At 36.4% G+C, this 16,133-nt stretch overlaps 1 protein-coding gene across 7 annotated transcripts in view; it reads left to right on the top strand.

Moving 5' to 3' along the window:
- LOC118143009 (uncharacterized) overlaps positions 1–16,133 on the top strand; it is a 286,473-nt gene that overhangs the window by 105,329 nt on the left and 165,011 nt on the right. The gene's annotated exons all lie outside the window — the stretch shown is intronic.

Here is a 16,133-nt window from a genome sequence, read left to right as displayed (position 1 = left end):
TCTGTCCCCCTTTATTGCCTAGCCTTAGATATCACACAGTTTTGCTTCTGCCATACTCTATCAGTTGAAAAAGTTAAAAGAACCCACTCAGGTTTAAAGAGAAGCACATATACTTAACTTCTTGAGGGAGTAGGGGCAACGCTCTAGAAGAGAATATGGGTCCAGGTGTGTTATGGCCATTTTTGGAAACTCATTTGGCTTTCCAGTGATCTTTGAGTCTGAGTATCTGTTCCAGAATGAATGTACAAATCAAGAAATGCTTCAGAGAAGAAAATGTTTTAGCTTTATTTTATTTAGCTATGTAATAGAATATTAATAAATTATTAATGTCATATATTTTGGGAGCATTTTAGGCTTCATTTCATTTAATGCTAACAATAATCCAAAAAGGTATATTTTATTTTATTTTATATATATATATTTTATTTTATTATTCTTTATGATAGATGAAGCAACTGAGGCTTAGAAATGCTATTTAATTGGGTATTTAATTACTAAAGTTCATATTACTGTGGTAGTTCCTAGAGTATGTTCATATGCTGATGAAACTAATCCTATACATACATATATGTTTCAGGAAAGATGGATAACATAGGAATAAAGTTCTTGATTTGGCAAAAAAAAGGGATGACATCTAGTGTATCATTGGAAATTCTGGCCATACCAACAGAGAAAGTTCATCAGTTGTAACAGGTGAAAAATGGAGTTCATGGGCATAAAGATAATTAGGTAGAATTAGTAGTAATAAAATGAAGTATTTTGTTTTATGACAGCCATCTATATCCTCAGTGATACAGGAGGCAAGACTATCAGCTGAGGCATGGTTATTGAAGTTTGACCATGGAACCATTATGAACTAGTCAAGTTTGAAAGTGGAGAATGGGGATAGCAAGAGGATGGTGGGGCTGTTCTAAGTACCTGCTTGAGGTCTGTGGTTGAATTTATCTGAGACCAGTCACTGAAGTCAGGTGTTTTTGTCTAGTGATAGTGCACTGCTAGGTTTAGATGCAAAGCAGGAAGAACATTTACATTTAACTAGTAGTGGAATTTTTGAGACAAGCATGAAGAAGAGTAAGAGAGGAAAAGACATTTTGGAAATGTGTAAATAAATAATTTCTGCGATTGGTCTCACAATCTAAGGTAAAGTGGAAAGTTAAATGTGACAAATGACAAAACAGAAAAAATGGAGGTCCTGGTGTAGAAAAAAAATACTGGGAATAAAGTGAACTCCATAGTCACAACAAAGAGATCAGTGATTACTGTAGTGTCAGTACCTGACCCTTATTCCTTCCTTTTGGCCCTCCTTCCAAACATTTTTTGTCATTGCTGCTGCTGCTGCTGTTGTTTTGGTCTGAGGATTTTATTTCCCTTTGCAAATCAGAAGTATGAGAGAATTAACACCTTTCTGAATAGACCATGACCAAGAACTGCTGGCAGTTGTTATAAATACTCCAAATCCCTCTCCCTCAGGCATGATAAATCTGAGACTGTGTCGTTTACCATTTTCCAAACCTCCCCAGTTGGATTAGACTTTAGCGAGCCAGGTGGAAACTTGTTAACAATGCACCCTTACCTGACTCTATCCCTTTCCTGTCTTGCTTCCTCATTCCCTAATAATGTTCCCTGTAATCATTTCTCAAATAAACTAATTCTATTCAATTTCTTATTTCAAGGCCTGCTTTGTCAGGGGGCCCAACTAACAACTCCTACTTTGAGCCTATAGATCTGCTCCCAAAACAATTACCAAAATATATTTTGTGGTTTCTTACTTGTCCTTCTCTCCGCTGTTTTCCCAAGAAAGGAAAAGTATGTCTCCACCTTTGTGGCTCCTTCTCCTAGTCCAGTTTCTGCTATGTAATAGGAACAACTTAGATATACAGAAAATTAAACAGAATACTCAATTAAAATGGATGCTTTTGCTGACTAAGGATTTGAATATCTTAGCTCATGGAGGCAAAACTAGATTGAGTTCAGTATAACATGAACATTATTTGTAACATATTCTTGGCAATGTAATTCTTTGAAATTGATAATCCACAGTAGAATCCAAGTCTAAAATTTTGACTAGCCAAAATATATCACCCTTTTTAGATTGTTAAATTTGAGGGAGTTGAGTAATATAATATGGTCTCTTCAGATACATATTTAACAAAGCTAAGGAGTTGTGTGGTTATACATTTATCATTTTTCCCTAAGCTGTTTATTCTATAAATTCTTTTAACATCAGCAACACAGAAATAACTATAGGAAAATTTTTGTTTTTTGCATCATAAGCACCTACCATGGAAGATGCTGAGTAAATATTCATAGAATAAATATTCTTGTGACAAAGATTATCATTTTAAAATGAATTATTGCTGGAACTAGATTAAACTGATTTTAAAATTAGGAAATAAAAGCACAGTAATAAAGCTCTTTACATCTTTTTTTTTAAAACTGTGATTTGACTATCACCGATGTAACTGCTATTTATATACCTGTTTGCTACTGCTAATTACAAAGTTCAGTTACTCTGATGGCTAAATATCACAATCATTGTGTAACTAACACAACCCAAAGCCATACTCACTGTGATACAGATATATTTGTGACAATGCTTATTTGTATTTGCAGATCTCAACAACTGCTTAACTATCTGCTTTCTAGCAATTAGGCAGCTGCTATTTAAAATCAATAGTGGTAAACTCTGGTTGTGTTTGGTTTGGAAACTAAGTGTTGTCTTGTGCAGCATTCTGGTACTTTGCGGTGTATTAATGAAGCCACTTTGTTTCATGCTGTTATATCACAGCTACTTGGCATCCTTTCCTCCTCAGCTGACTCTTGCATTACTTCATCTATTCTCCTTTCATCCTTTGTCTCATTCACAGGCTTTGCCTTTGAATAGTTTTGAATTTCCCTTGTCAAGAGTTAATTTACACTTTTTAAAATGTATAGCTATAAAGTCTGATGTGGTTGAAATATGTTGGAGAATTTATTAACAAAAGCTGTGTGTGAACTGTTTAGGAGTTCCATTTGAATTTCCTAAACAGTTGGGGAATTAGCTTCATGGAGGACAAAGGTATGTATGGTAAAAACTGGCAGGCAAGTGGACATTAATTGACTGAAAAGATAGCTGCAGCTATATTGGCTTCTGTACAAGTAAAACAATCAGTTTTTAGTGATGAATTATATCCAACCATGTGCTAATAATTGAAATATGTACAAAACACTCATATATCAAATCTCTATGCATTGCCTTTGTAATTCTGTGGCTTATACTTTAGTGCCAAATTTTGCCTTGTTATGGTGTTTGTGTAAGTTCTCTTAGTATAGAAACATGTTTTAGAAGTATAGTAGAAAAAATAGTTAAAAAATAAAATGATAGAGTTAAACTAAATGCTATCAGAATACTGCTCTACAGTTTTTAAAGACATCGTGCTATCTCATACCATCCTCCACCTTTGTGGCTCCTTCTCCTAGTACAGTTCCCACTATATAATAAGAACAACTTAAATATACAATGAATTGAACAGAATGCTCAATTAAAATGTATACTTTTGCACATATTTTTTCTTAAATGTACCCTTTTTGCACATGGTATTTTTTCTAAAATTTACTTTCCTCCCCGCAAGCCACATCTCCTGCCCACCCTAGAAAATTCTACATTTCTTTGAAGTCTCTGCACAAACCTCACCTGAATCTCCCAGGCAAAGTGAGACAGTCCATTCATCCTCCTTAATCTTATTGTACTTGTCTATGGAAGACAGGATAATACATGCCATGGAATAAATAACTATGTGCTAAAGGCCTTAGTAGAATGATAAATGCTCAAACTCAAAACTCCCTAATTTTGTTAAATATATATCTAAAGAGACAATATTGTATTTTCTCACCAAGTCTTACTATTTTACATAATTAGGCTCACTAAATAAATATTTCTAAAGGCACTGCTTTGCAGATATGTCTCATGAAGTCTCCTAGATCATTTCACTTTAATCCAGGATTTAATAATACTATGTTGCTCTAGAGCCTTTGGGCTGTATCCTTTCAGAACACTTTGTAACTCTTTCTCTGTCACCTGAAGTCTCACTATTTTTCTTCTGGATCTTCCTCCCTTTCCCTAAGACTACCATAAAGCTACCTTAAAAATAGTCAAGAGCTGTAACAAGAGGCACACAACAATTTCTTTTCTGCTATTAACCCTGGAAGCAGTTGCATGAAGGTAGTTTTAGTTGACTGTATCTCAAAATCACAGTCTTAATGCGTATCCCAGCAAAATGTGTTGTTATCTGCTGAGAGAAAACTTAAAAAAAATACAGAACATACAGACCCCTTGTATATATTTGATTGTGCGAATGTTTAGTTTCCCTTTCTAATTTAAGGATACTAAATAAAACATTTAAGAACTTAAAGAAGATAACATTTCCTTGCTTCTTATTGTGCAAAAAATTCCATTATGGTGGCCATTGAAAAAATGAATTATACTGAGTCTTAGAGTTGCTTTGGGTTTAGAGATTTTAACACTTGACAGAGAATTCCAATTTTTCACATTTTTTTTTTAGGTTTGGGATTTGTGCCTATCTTGGAGCCATCATTACAGTAATTGAAAAACAATTGGCTCTTTAAACATTCTTCTACTATTGCTCAAACTATAGATCTATAAAATATATAGACTTGAGTTGTTTAAAAATAATGTACATTAAGCATTAGAAGTCAATAAGCTTGAGCTGGACTAAGAGGCTTCCTGAATGTAAAGGTTAAAAGCCTTCCACTAACAATATAATGATGGTTAAAAACAGAACACTTAAATTTGGAGTTGAGCATAGAAGTCATTCAATCAACTAGAAAAATATGGAAACAGGAAAGTAACTTTTAGGCATTTCTTCACCAAATCATCTCTATTGTCTATGTGCATCAATAATGACTCAAGTATTTGATTTAGAAATGTGTCTATTTTGTAATGAACTGCTTCACAGTGAAAAAAAAAAAAGGTGAGGAAAGCTGAAACTAATTTGCTAACACTTTAGTCTATAGTCCATCAGAAACTAATTTGCTAACACCTTAGACTGTAGTCCATCACAAAAGTTATGATAAACTTCATAGACAAAACAATGACTTTCATGGAAGATAATCTGAAGCATTCAGGAACTGGAGAGTTGGCTTTGGATGATTAGAGACTCAAAGAAGAAAGGCAGAAGTATCAGTTTGAACGAAGGTGTGTTTATTCAGCTTATATAAAGTTATAGCCAGCCACCTAATAGGTTTTATTAAATTTGAGTTTCCTGAAGTCTAAAATACTCTCATAGCATAAAGCACTAACTTTAAGAGAGTGTGTGTGTGTGTGTGTGTGTGTGTGTGTGTGTAAATCTGATCATATTGAAATGCAGGTGGATGTTTGGCTCCTCTGTGTCTATTTACTTAAGCTTGGCACCCACCACACAAAACAGCTTGCTGCTTATTTCCATCCATAGCAGCATCAGGTTTCTTTGAAGTCTATGAGCCTGGCTACCAAGGTGATTCTAGTTTTGGGAAGCATCACAGAGTTGGAAATAAGTTAAATATTGAGTTAGGGATAGTTTGACAGAAATAGGGAATTGTCTGATGAGTAGTACAACTTGCAGTGATTATTTCAAGGGCAATTTAAGTTCTCTGATTTAAGCCTTCAGCTGGCTGTTAAGGATTAACAGAATAGATTTATTTGTCCATTCATTCATTTATTCAACATTTGCTTAAGGGAATAGTTGTTGTAATAGAGAGATGGACAAGCTCCGGAGGCTGGAACCACGGGTGAGTGGAGGTAGGTGGGCGGTAATGGCAGGGGAGGGGCGATAACCAAACACTTTGTTGCACTGTTTTATTTTCATGTGTATGACAAGGTAAGAGGCAGGCACTTTTTAAAAAGATGTGGTCTTACAGGATTAACATGTGCACCAGAAAATTATGTGGGGTAGAGAAGGGAGTTTCTCAGGAGAAGGAAGAGCACTATGAAGATGTGGAAGCTTCCCACCACCTGGTGTATCTAGGGGTAACTCAAACAGGTTACTAGGTTGAAGCATGGGAGGTCACAGGAACAGGTAACATTGGACAGCTAAGTGTATGCACATGTCACCCAATAGCTTTAATCACAGTGCAGTCCCTCCAAGTAGGAGTGCTGAGGATTGCACTGATACACAAGGCTCTTTCAGGAGTTAATTTTACTTCACTTTCTGTTTCTTAATGTGTTCGACCATTAAAGGAGAATGGCCGTGCCAAGTGGTCTGTATAAAAAATAAGCAAAGTCATGGGGCCAGAGTGCCATCTTTCTGAATGAACCACAAATGGACTGCTGTTGATGGAATACCACTGAAGACAGGAAGAAGAGGAACAGCCAGTATGGAAGTAAGCACAAAAATCAGGCATTGACTTGGCTTCCGCCATTGGTGAGACACCTATTGGATGATTTCACACAGCTCCTGGACTGGCCACCAAAACTATCCCCTCACTTCTCTCCATGCTGATGACCTCCTGCTCCCCTCAGCCACTGCTCATTCCCTCTTCTCCTGGGCACCAACTTTTAGGTCACTTTTCCTCATTCTTCCACACTGTCGTCACCCTCAGTAATATTCTTCCTCTTATCTCTCCTGGAGTGGGAGCTGGATTCTGGTATAAACTGCGCTGATTCCTTCAGGTTTCCCAGTTGAATGTATAATGCCTGATTATTGATTTTTTTCTTTTTGAGACGGAGTCTCTGTTGCTAGGCTGGAGTGCAGTGGCGCAATCTTGGCTCACTGCAACCTCTGCCTCCCGGGTTCAAGTGATTCTTTTGCCTCAGCCTCCTGAGTATCTGGGACTACAGGCGTGTGCCACACCCAGATAATTGTATTTTTAGTAGAGATGGTGTTTCACCATGTTAGCCAGGATGGTCTCCATCTCTTGACCTCGTGATCTGCCCAGATCAGCCTGCCCAAAGGTCTAGGATTACAGGCATGAGCCACTGTGCCTGGCAGACTGTTTTCTTTCATTCTATTTCATGTTACTACCTTAGCAATGCAAATGCTTTTGCTTAACTAAGAGTTACTTAGCAGGATGAGTAATATGCAAGATATTATATAGTTATCCAGGTAAATAAAATACTTTTTCTTCTTAGGGTAATAACGAGCCACTGAAGTATTTTAAAAGACAGAAAAAGTCAACAATGATTTGCTTCCTAGAAAGTTCCCTTTGTCTAAAGTGGGAAGGATAGATGGTGGGAGTAGCTGACTATAGAGGAGGACATGTGGGGCAACTATTGCTCATGCCAGGGAGAGGGAGAACGGGATTCTAAACCAAGTCAGTAGCAGATAGGATGGAGAGGAGGTTATGCACTGAAGAGATGTTAAGGAGACTTGGACACTACATTGGGGAAAGAAGAAAAAAAAAAGCAACTAAGTCTCTTTTAGGCATAACCAGCTGGGTGGATAGCAGCGCTGTTGCCCATATGGAATGCAGAAGTAACCTACTTGAGCAAAATTCTTTTGAGTTCAGTTTTGGACAAATTGAGCTTGTCTGAGTGAAGATATATTTATGGTATGGTTCGTCAGAGGACCTGGACTAGAAGTATATATTTGGACAGCAACTACATTGTATGGTAGTTGGTGCTCAGGGTGAGAATGAGAAGAGGGAGGGAAAGCTTATGGATGGAACAGTGAGCCGGTGACAGAGCTTTTCGGCTCTCCATTCTTACTTCCTCTACAGAATTGCGAGAGTAAATCAGCTTTCCTCACAGCCCTCAGTCTAGTCCAGTGGGATTTAGGAAGGAAGACATTTTATTGATCCAGTTTGAGAAATTCTTGACATCAATAACTGTGAATACTTGCCGGATGGCTCAAAATGAGAAATGAGATCAAATAAAATCTGGAGTATCGCCTGAATTCAAATTTATAGGTCTAGTGATGTGGTCAAATATATATGGACAGTGTTGAGATTGGAGCTTTCATCAAAGCCGTTATGTTTCTACTTGCTTTGCCTATAATTGCATCCCCATTTGCAGTAACAAAATACCTAAAAGCAACCTCAATGAAACACATCCAGTAAAAACTACCAAATATAGAGATAATTAAAGCAGACTTAAGAAGTTGGATAGATACAACATGCTTCAAGCAAAGGGGGTGCATATTTTTAAATACCTTTTTATTTTAAATTATTTTATTAATGCAATTTTATTCTAAATAAAAGATGAAATAATTTTTGAAAAACTGGAAATTAGAATTTCAAATTTTATATGTTAAAAACATGAGAGAGCTAGTTTTCAAAAAATTAAAATGCGGAGCAAGATATAATAGACATCAAATAAGTTATAAAACTATAATACTTAAGGGGACATGATACTAACAAAATTAGATAGATCTCAATGTACATTACAAAATATAAGAATTAGACCTAATCTTCCATGAGAACTACTGTGGTCATAGAGGCATCACAAACCAGTGAGCAAGACAAAGGTTATTTAATAACACCGTTTTGGTAATCAGTTTGCTACTTAGAAAATAATGAATTTATATATTCATCTCATATATTATACCATAATAAGATTTGTGATGCAAATATTCAAACATGATTTCAGGAAGAAATAAAAATAATAGTTCATTAAATCATAAGATAATGAGATGTTTATCATTTTAAGTATATTACAATAAAACTGGATTTTTGGTACATAAAGTTAGAACCTTGTTCAATAAGCATACAAAGTCAAATGTAATTAAGAAGGTCACATTAGATGAAGTATCAATATTATTAATAGTATCAATAAATAAAGACTTCAGAAATCCATCACAAAAGTCCTATAATTCCAATAGATAAGTGGCCAAGGGATATGATCTGATGTTTAAAGAAAGAGAACATATAAATGGTTAATAATGGGAAAATGATATATAAATTTTTATTCTGTTAAAATTAAGCATATAAAATAATACTACATAATAATAAATTTGTGGTCAAATATACAATGATAAAAAATTATTTCAGAAATAATTTGAGATAATTATAAATGTATTTTTTGAGACAGGATCTCACTCTGTTGCCCAGGCTAGAGTGTAGTGGCGTAATCACAACTCACTGCGTCTTCAACCTCCAAGACTCATGGCTTCTCCCACCTCAGCCTCCTAAGTAGCTGACACCACAGGTGTGTGCCACTATGCGTGGCCAATTTCTAAAAAGTCTTTGGTAGCAACAGAGCATCCCTATGTTGCCCTACCCAGGCTGGTCTTCAAATCCTGGTCTTAAGTGATCCTCCTGCCTTGCCATCCTAAAGTACTGGGATTATAGGCAGGAGCAACAGTGCCCAGCTGAAAATTTAAATTTAATTATGCAATTTGATCTGGTAATTCCATGTCTGAATATCTATTCTAAGAAATTAATTATAAACTCTGAAATATGAACAAAAAGATAAAATAAGGACAAATACTGATGACAGAATTATTCTGAATAATCAATAGTGAAACAACCTGTGATAATTAATGTTGTGTGTCAACTTGATTGGGTCAAGGGGTGCACAGATATTTGGTCAAACAAATACCTGTTTCTGGAGGAGATGAGCATTTGAATCAATAGACTGAGGAAAGAAGATCGCCCTTCCCAATGCGAGTGGGAAGCATCCAATCTGTTGAAGGCTTGAATAGAACAAAAAAGGCAGAGAAAAGGAGAATTCACTCTCTCTCCCTGACTTGATGGCCTAGGGCATCCATATCTTCTTCCCTTGAGCAGAGACTTACACTATCTGCTCCCCAGTATTCAGACATGGGACTTGGACTAGAACTTATACAATCAGCCCTCCTGGTTCTCAGACCTTTGGACTCAGATTAGAATCATCTCACTGGCTTTCCTCAGTCACCAGCTTGCAGAGGTCAGATCATGGGACTCCTCAGTCTCCAAAATCAAGTAAGCAAATTCCTCATGAGGAATCTCTTTATAAATCTATATCTATATTTATATCTCTCTGTATCTCTCTATTAGTACTTTTTCTCTGGAGAACCCTAATACAGAATCTCTGTTTATGTAGCTAGAATCCTGACCAAGTAATTATAGTATATACATTCAATAGCTTTTATAAAGCCATTAAATATTATATGAGATGCTAGCTCTTGGAAAAACATATATCATTTTCATAAATGAAAAGGAAGGGTTTAGAGTTAAATAATCAGTATAAAAAGCAAATATATAAATAAAAAAAGAAGTGAGTTGAAACACTTGGATTACTATAAAGTGGCAAAGAGGTTAGTGATATTTTTAAACACAGTATTTTTCTGGATTTCTCTAAATTTAATTTTAAAATTAAAATAATCACCTTAATAAAAGGTTTACTAATCAAAAATATTAAGTAAACACTAGAATACCCAGGGGATTCACATCTAAGTACACATGCATGCCATCTACTACCCAAATATACACATTGAAAAATAGAAAGCACTGGCTCACTTGACTGTTAATGCTTCCACACGTTCTAGAGTACTTAAACTTCATTTAAATACAGCCACTTAAGCAGAATGGGGGAATATTTAACACCATAATGCCAATAAATCACTTCTCTTGGCATAAAGTGACTCCTAGGCAAGAAATGTCCAAAAAGGGACTGGGATGACTTGCTATATGCATTTCTTACTAGAATATATCCCAGTTTACTCCTGGTAATGAACAGTGGTAATATCCTCACCCACTAACTCTCATACTCACATGCACACATACTTTTTTCTATCAGAGAAGCAAAGAGTATTGATACAGGAGATAGAATTTAGGCAGATAGGGCAAGAGTACTCGGCTGAATTTCCCTTTTTAACAAAAGCAGCCCCCAAATCATTTCTTTTCTAACAAGGAGCAGCCTGAAAAATCGAGCTGCAGACAAAGATAAGCAAGCTGGAAGCTTGCATGGGTGAAAGCTAGCAGCTGTGTCAATAGAAAAGGTCTACCTGGGGGCCAGGTAGGTTCAACTTGAAGGCTCCATCTTCCCTTTTCTTTGTTACCATGTGTACAGTAAAGAAACAGGCAATATGGCGCTGGCCAGGTAGAAAATCCAGCTGCATAATAAAAGATCAGAGTGGGGATGGCCAGCTTTTTATGTTCTATGCAAATGACACACCTAACCCTAACTAGTTTTTTGTGCCCTATGTAAATAGCACACCTGGTCCAACCAATCTTTGTGCCGTATGTAAATCAGACACCGCCTCCTCAAGCTCATCTGTAAACCCGAGCTGCATTTCACCAGGAAGAGAGCTCTTCTGTTTCTTTGCCTATTAAACTCTGAACCTCACTCTTTGTGTGTCCATGTCCTAGTTTTCCATGGCTATGAGACAGCAAACCTCAGTTATCACCCTAGACAAATGACGCTGCTTCAATATCGTGAAGAAAAATGTTAAAGTAAAAATTTGAAGATAAAAATTAAGGTGAAAAAAACTCTGGCCTGGAAAGATCAATACTTAATATTCAGTCATGAAATTTGTATAACAAAATTAATGTTCACCTTTCCAGGAAATGTCAATAATTTGTTTTTCTTGCATATTTATTACAAGTGCTCTCGGATGACTAGAATTGATTTCTTTTCACAAACATATAATACAGGAAGATTATTTTAAGATACTGATATGCAGTTAAGTTTATGATAATGAATGTAGGTCTGTATTAAGTTTTACATAAAAACCATAGATAATTACATACTGCAGATTACAAATGTGTTAGCCATTGCAGCCTTGCTACACTTTGGTAGCTACTTAAAATTTTTCTTTAGTATTTAATGCCAGCCTCAGGGTTCTGCTATGCCAGAATCCTATTGTCCTCATTGACTCTGGGGAGTCCAATTCCAGAGCAGTGTCCTCTTCATCGACTCTGACTTAGAAAGGACACAGTATTGGTGCTATCCTCACTAGCTCGTTCCATATTGATTTACTAAATGGAGAGTCCTCTGGGCTCTCACTGAGAAAATAGGTCAGATAGTGAATAAATTCATTCTAGCATGCCTACCTCTCTAAGCATTTTGAATCCTTCCACAGTGTTCTGCCAAGGCATTTCAGCATATCCATCCATTTATTAGAGGCCAGCATTTCTTTCCAAGCTTCAGGGAGCCATTTTAGAAGGAAATTAGAATAAGCTCCAGCTGTCCTTGTCAGTATGTTGCATACTGTACTGTTAGATTGTTTCTCATATTTACAAACTCTCCCTAGTATAGCTTCATATTCTGCATGCCACTCAACACCCTCCCTTTATTCATTTAGTGCCCTCAAAACCCATTCTTGGGGTCCTGTCAGTACATATTTGTAAGAACTATAGTTTTTTTGAGGGAGTGAGGAATGGAAGAATTCCTTTCTTCTTAGAGGAGGTAATTTACTAAACTTTATACCAGCGATTAGTCTACAAATGATGAGGGGAAGTGGAGGGAAATCTTGGAAAATTCAGTTATCAACTTGGGAAGCATCCATTGCAGCAGAGGCCACTGCAAGGTCTCCAGGCAAGAGAAGCAAGCCTCTTCTGCAGCCTTGAAGGACTCAAGGGAATGGGGGGATTAAGCATTCTCAAGTATATACACTCAGATATTCCCCTCCCAGGTAGCCAGAGCACATTCTTTTTGTACGTAGGCCCTTTATTTAGCATAGGAGACATGTCAGTACTAGGAGTCATGCCTTCTCTGTAATTCAGCTACTCTCACAACTAGGTGCTGCGTCTAGTTTTTGTCCTGGTCTGCCTTCCAGTTGCAGGAGATGAAGGAATCTTTAAATACTATCAAAGATTCCCTTTGGCCTCCCCTCTGGGAAAAGATATCTGTTTTTTGATTTGAGACTGTCAATATTTCAATTTAGCTTATTAATCAAATTTTAAAACAACTAAAGAATTCCACAGTCTTTAATGACCATTGCCACCATATCTCTTAAATCAGTGATACTGCATCCTCTTCCATAGATACTCCATTTCATTTCACCCCTGGTGAAAAGGGTATTCATGGTTATGCTATAGAATGTCAAAGGTTATCATTATCCTGACTGCTACCAGTAAGGCAGTCTTTTGCTACCTGGCCAGCCCGAGACCCAACCCTAGGGTCCCCTCTGAGGATCTGTTTGCTAGAACCATTTCTAACTCCCTTTATTAGCTTACCCTAAGGGAATCAGATCCTGAGAAAAGAATGATACATGCTTTATTTATTTTGGAGTTGCAGGAGAAACAAGCAGAGGAGTGTGAAGATGATCCAGGAAGGGAAAAGCAGGCTGTCAAGTTGTTCTGAAGCACATTCCCCAGGTCAGCTCTGAGGAACGGTGAAAAGACATGCCTCAGGATTATTCTTGCCAAGATGAAGGACCTGGGGTATTAAACCCACTGGCAAAGGCTCTCAGGGACATGCTAGCTCCCAGACATTTCTGGTTCAGCTGTGCATTGGCAAAGAAGGTTCTGGAAAAAGAGGGCAGCCTTCCAATACAGATGTATTTTTCACTATCTTTCAAAATCATTTTTTGTAGATACGATTTCTGAGTTTAATATTTAAATCTTGTTTTACATAGAGCTTATAGTTCAAGAAACTGAGCTCTTCTTTTTTTTTTTTTAGGCAGCATATTGCTCTGTCACCCAGGCTGGAGTACAGTGATGCAATCTTGGCTCACTGCAACCTCTGCCTCCCGGGTTCAAGAGATTCTCCTACCTCAGTCTCCCAAGTAGCTGAGATTACAGGCATGTGCCACCATACCTGGCTAATTTTTTGTATTTTTAGTAGAGAGACCTGGTTTCGTTATGTTGGCTAGGCTGATCTCAAACTCCTGAGCAGTATAGGTGGGGAGTCAGGCTGCCACTCACAGAAGAGATAAGGGACTCAAAGGGAAATGGGCTGGGAACTGACTATGATAAATATCAGTTTGATATATTTTGTACTTCTTGTTGAAATAATAATGAGTTAAACATAGTCTTAAATTGCTGGGTAAAATATCTATTTTTGTAAATAAAGAAACCAGATAATTCTGTTAAGCTACTTCAAATATCAGTAACAAAACATAGTAATCACTCCACATCTTAAATATAGCAATCAGAAAGACAATTTTTTTTTAAAGTGGCAAAACACTCACAGAGCAGAATTGTTGCAAGAAATCATTTACTCAAAGATTATGTAGTAAATGCCTCTCCAAGGGTGAAGATATACAGGTGTGCAAAGGCAATCTCTACTATCAGGTACATAATATGTGATCAATTAGTGCAAATTCATTATTACTGATTTAAGTAAAGTAGTTAACATTAAGCTATTTTAAAGAAATTTGTTCAGATTACTGATTATTCTCATGAATTAGTACTTAACAGTTAACAAACCAGTAATAATACTTAAATGCAACAACCAGGCAGACTATTGCTTGGAAATTCACTGATAATTGATCCACATTTTGGAATATCACATCACTGAGAGCAGTGCTGCTAGTGGTATTTAAAATCACAGAGAACACTTGAATTTTTTATTTCAATTATTTAATAAAGTTTTTACTGAGCACAAACCATGTTTCAGGCATAGCTCCAGGTACAAAGGAAATAGCAGTGAACTAAGTAGAATAAATTCATGCCTTTCTGAAGTTTACATAACCTTCACTTACAGCTACAAATTCATTATAATTACACCTAGGGATTTAAGTATCTGATTATTTCATTATGTCTTCTAGTGCTGTTATATAGAGTAGTTGTACAGAGACATAATAATTTTATTAGATATTTTCTTTACTCCTCCTTTATACTACATTTAGGGTGTCGTAGTTTTTAATTATCTGTGTATGTATTATGTTTATATTTAATTTCAGGGTAATAGAGGGAGCATTCCACTTTATTATCAAAGTAAGTATTACATCTGATGGAATTGATAGCAACTTCATAAAAATACACATATTATTAAAGTCAAGAAAGTGATAAAGTCCTTAGGACACATTATTTGGATGGCAGGCTGAAGGTTCTACAGTAAATGTCCTGGTATATTCCAAAAGATGTAATATCAACTTAAATATAAATTACTTCTAAAGTCATTTTGTCACCAAAGAGAAAAATATTGTATAAACATCTATGAAGTTTCTCACTAGAAAATACTTTTCGCTGTTGTTGTTGTTGTACTTCTGAAGTAATAACTCGATAGAGCGGGGAAAGTATCCAATGCTTCATTGCCAATTTGCCCACTCCCGAGATAGTCTGACAATTCCTAAGTCTCTTTCAATGACCCAGTTCCCTCACATAGGCCGGGATCTCCACATTCATTTCTCAAGGGGAGGTTTTCATTTGCATATTCTGCAGATATCTCAAATCTCAAATGAAACTCATTTTCAATTCCTTTACCCAAATTTACTCTCTATCTTTTCTCTCTCTGTGAATGGCACGAGGACACTCACCTAGTTGAATAGTAAAAGAGTGAAGAATCAACCCTGAATGCCTTCTTCTCACTTGTATCCAATCCAACTATTTCCTGAACCGCTGTGAAATTCTCATTACCCTATTTATACTACTCCATTTTAGAGAAGCATCATTCCTAGCCTAGATGGCCAAAAAAGCTTCATAAGTTGTCTCCTTGCTTCGATACCATTTCTTGTTGCCTATTTCTAATCCACTTTCCTCTTTGTAGTATCCAGAGTAATCATTCCAGAAAGAAAATCTGATTATGTCATATACATGGTAACTATCTTTTCAGTGGCATCACATTACCTCTGGATTAGAGTTGAAACTCTGAAACAGGATCAGATTTAATTCTCCAGTTTATATTTTCTTCATTTTTCCGTTCTCTACTCATAAACTCCTTTTGATCATTCAGGCTTCCTTGGAGGTGTCAATTCCATCATGCAATCTTTGATGACCTACCCAGGTCTAGGATTGATAGGTTTCCTACATGCTCCCAAAGCATCCTGTCTTACTGTCTTGACAGGGCTTATCACAATATATAGCAATTAACACTTGGTCTCTCACCTGTCTTATGGGCATAGAGGTGCCCAAATATATTAGTCAAATTTGTACATAAAAGAGCTATCATTAAATAGTAAGGTATATTCAGTTATAATATTTTTGAAATATATAAACAGGTGTTCGTAGTTATAAGACTATTTTTTGAGCAGTTTTTTTTCTATAGAAAAATTGAGCATAAAGTTCAGAAGATTTTCATATGTACTTGCCTACCCCAGTTTCCTCTATTATTAATATCTTGCATTAGTGTAATA

The sequence above is a fragment of the Callithrix jacchus genome, chromosome 7 (genome assembly GCF_049354715.1).
Source record: "Callithrix jacchus isolate 240 chromosome 7, calJac240_pri, whole genome shotgun sequence".
Classification (NCBI taxonomy): domain Eukaryota; kingdom Metazoa; phylum Chordata; class Mammalia; order Primates; family Cebidae; genus Callithrix; species Callithrix jacchus.
Note: the sequence above shows the minus strand (reverse complement) of the source record. Positions and strands in the feature narration are given on the sequence as shown.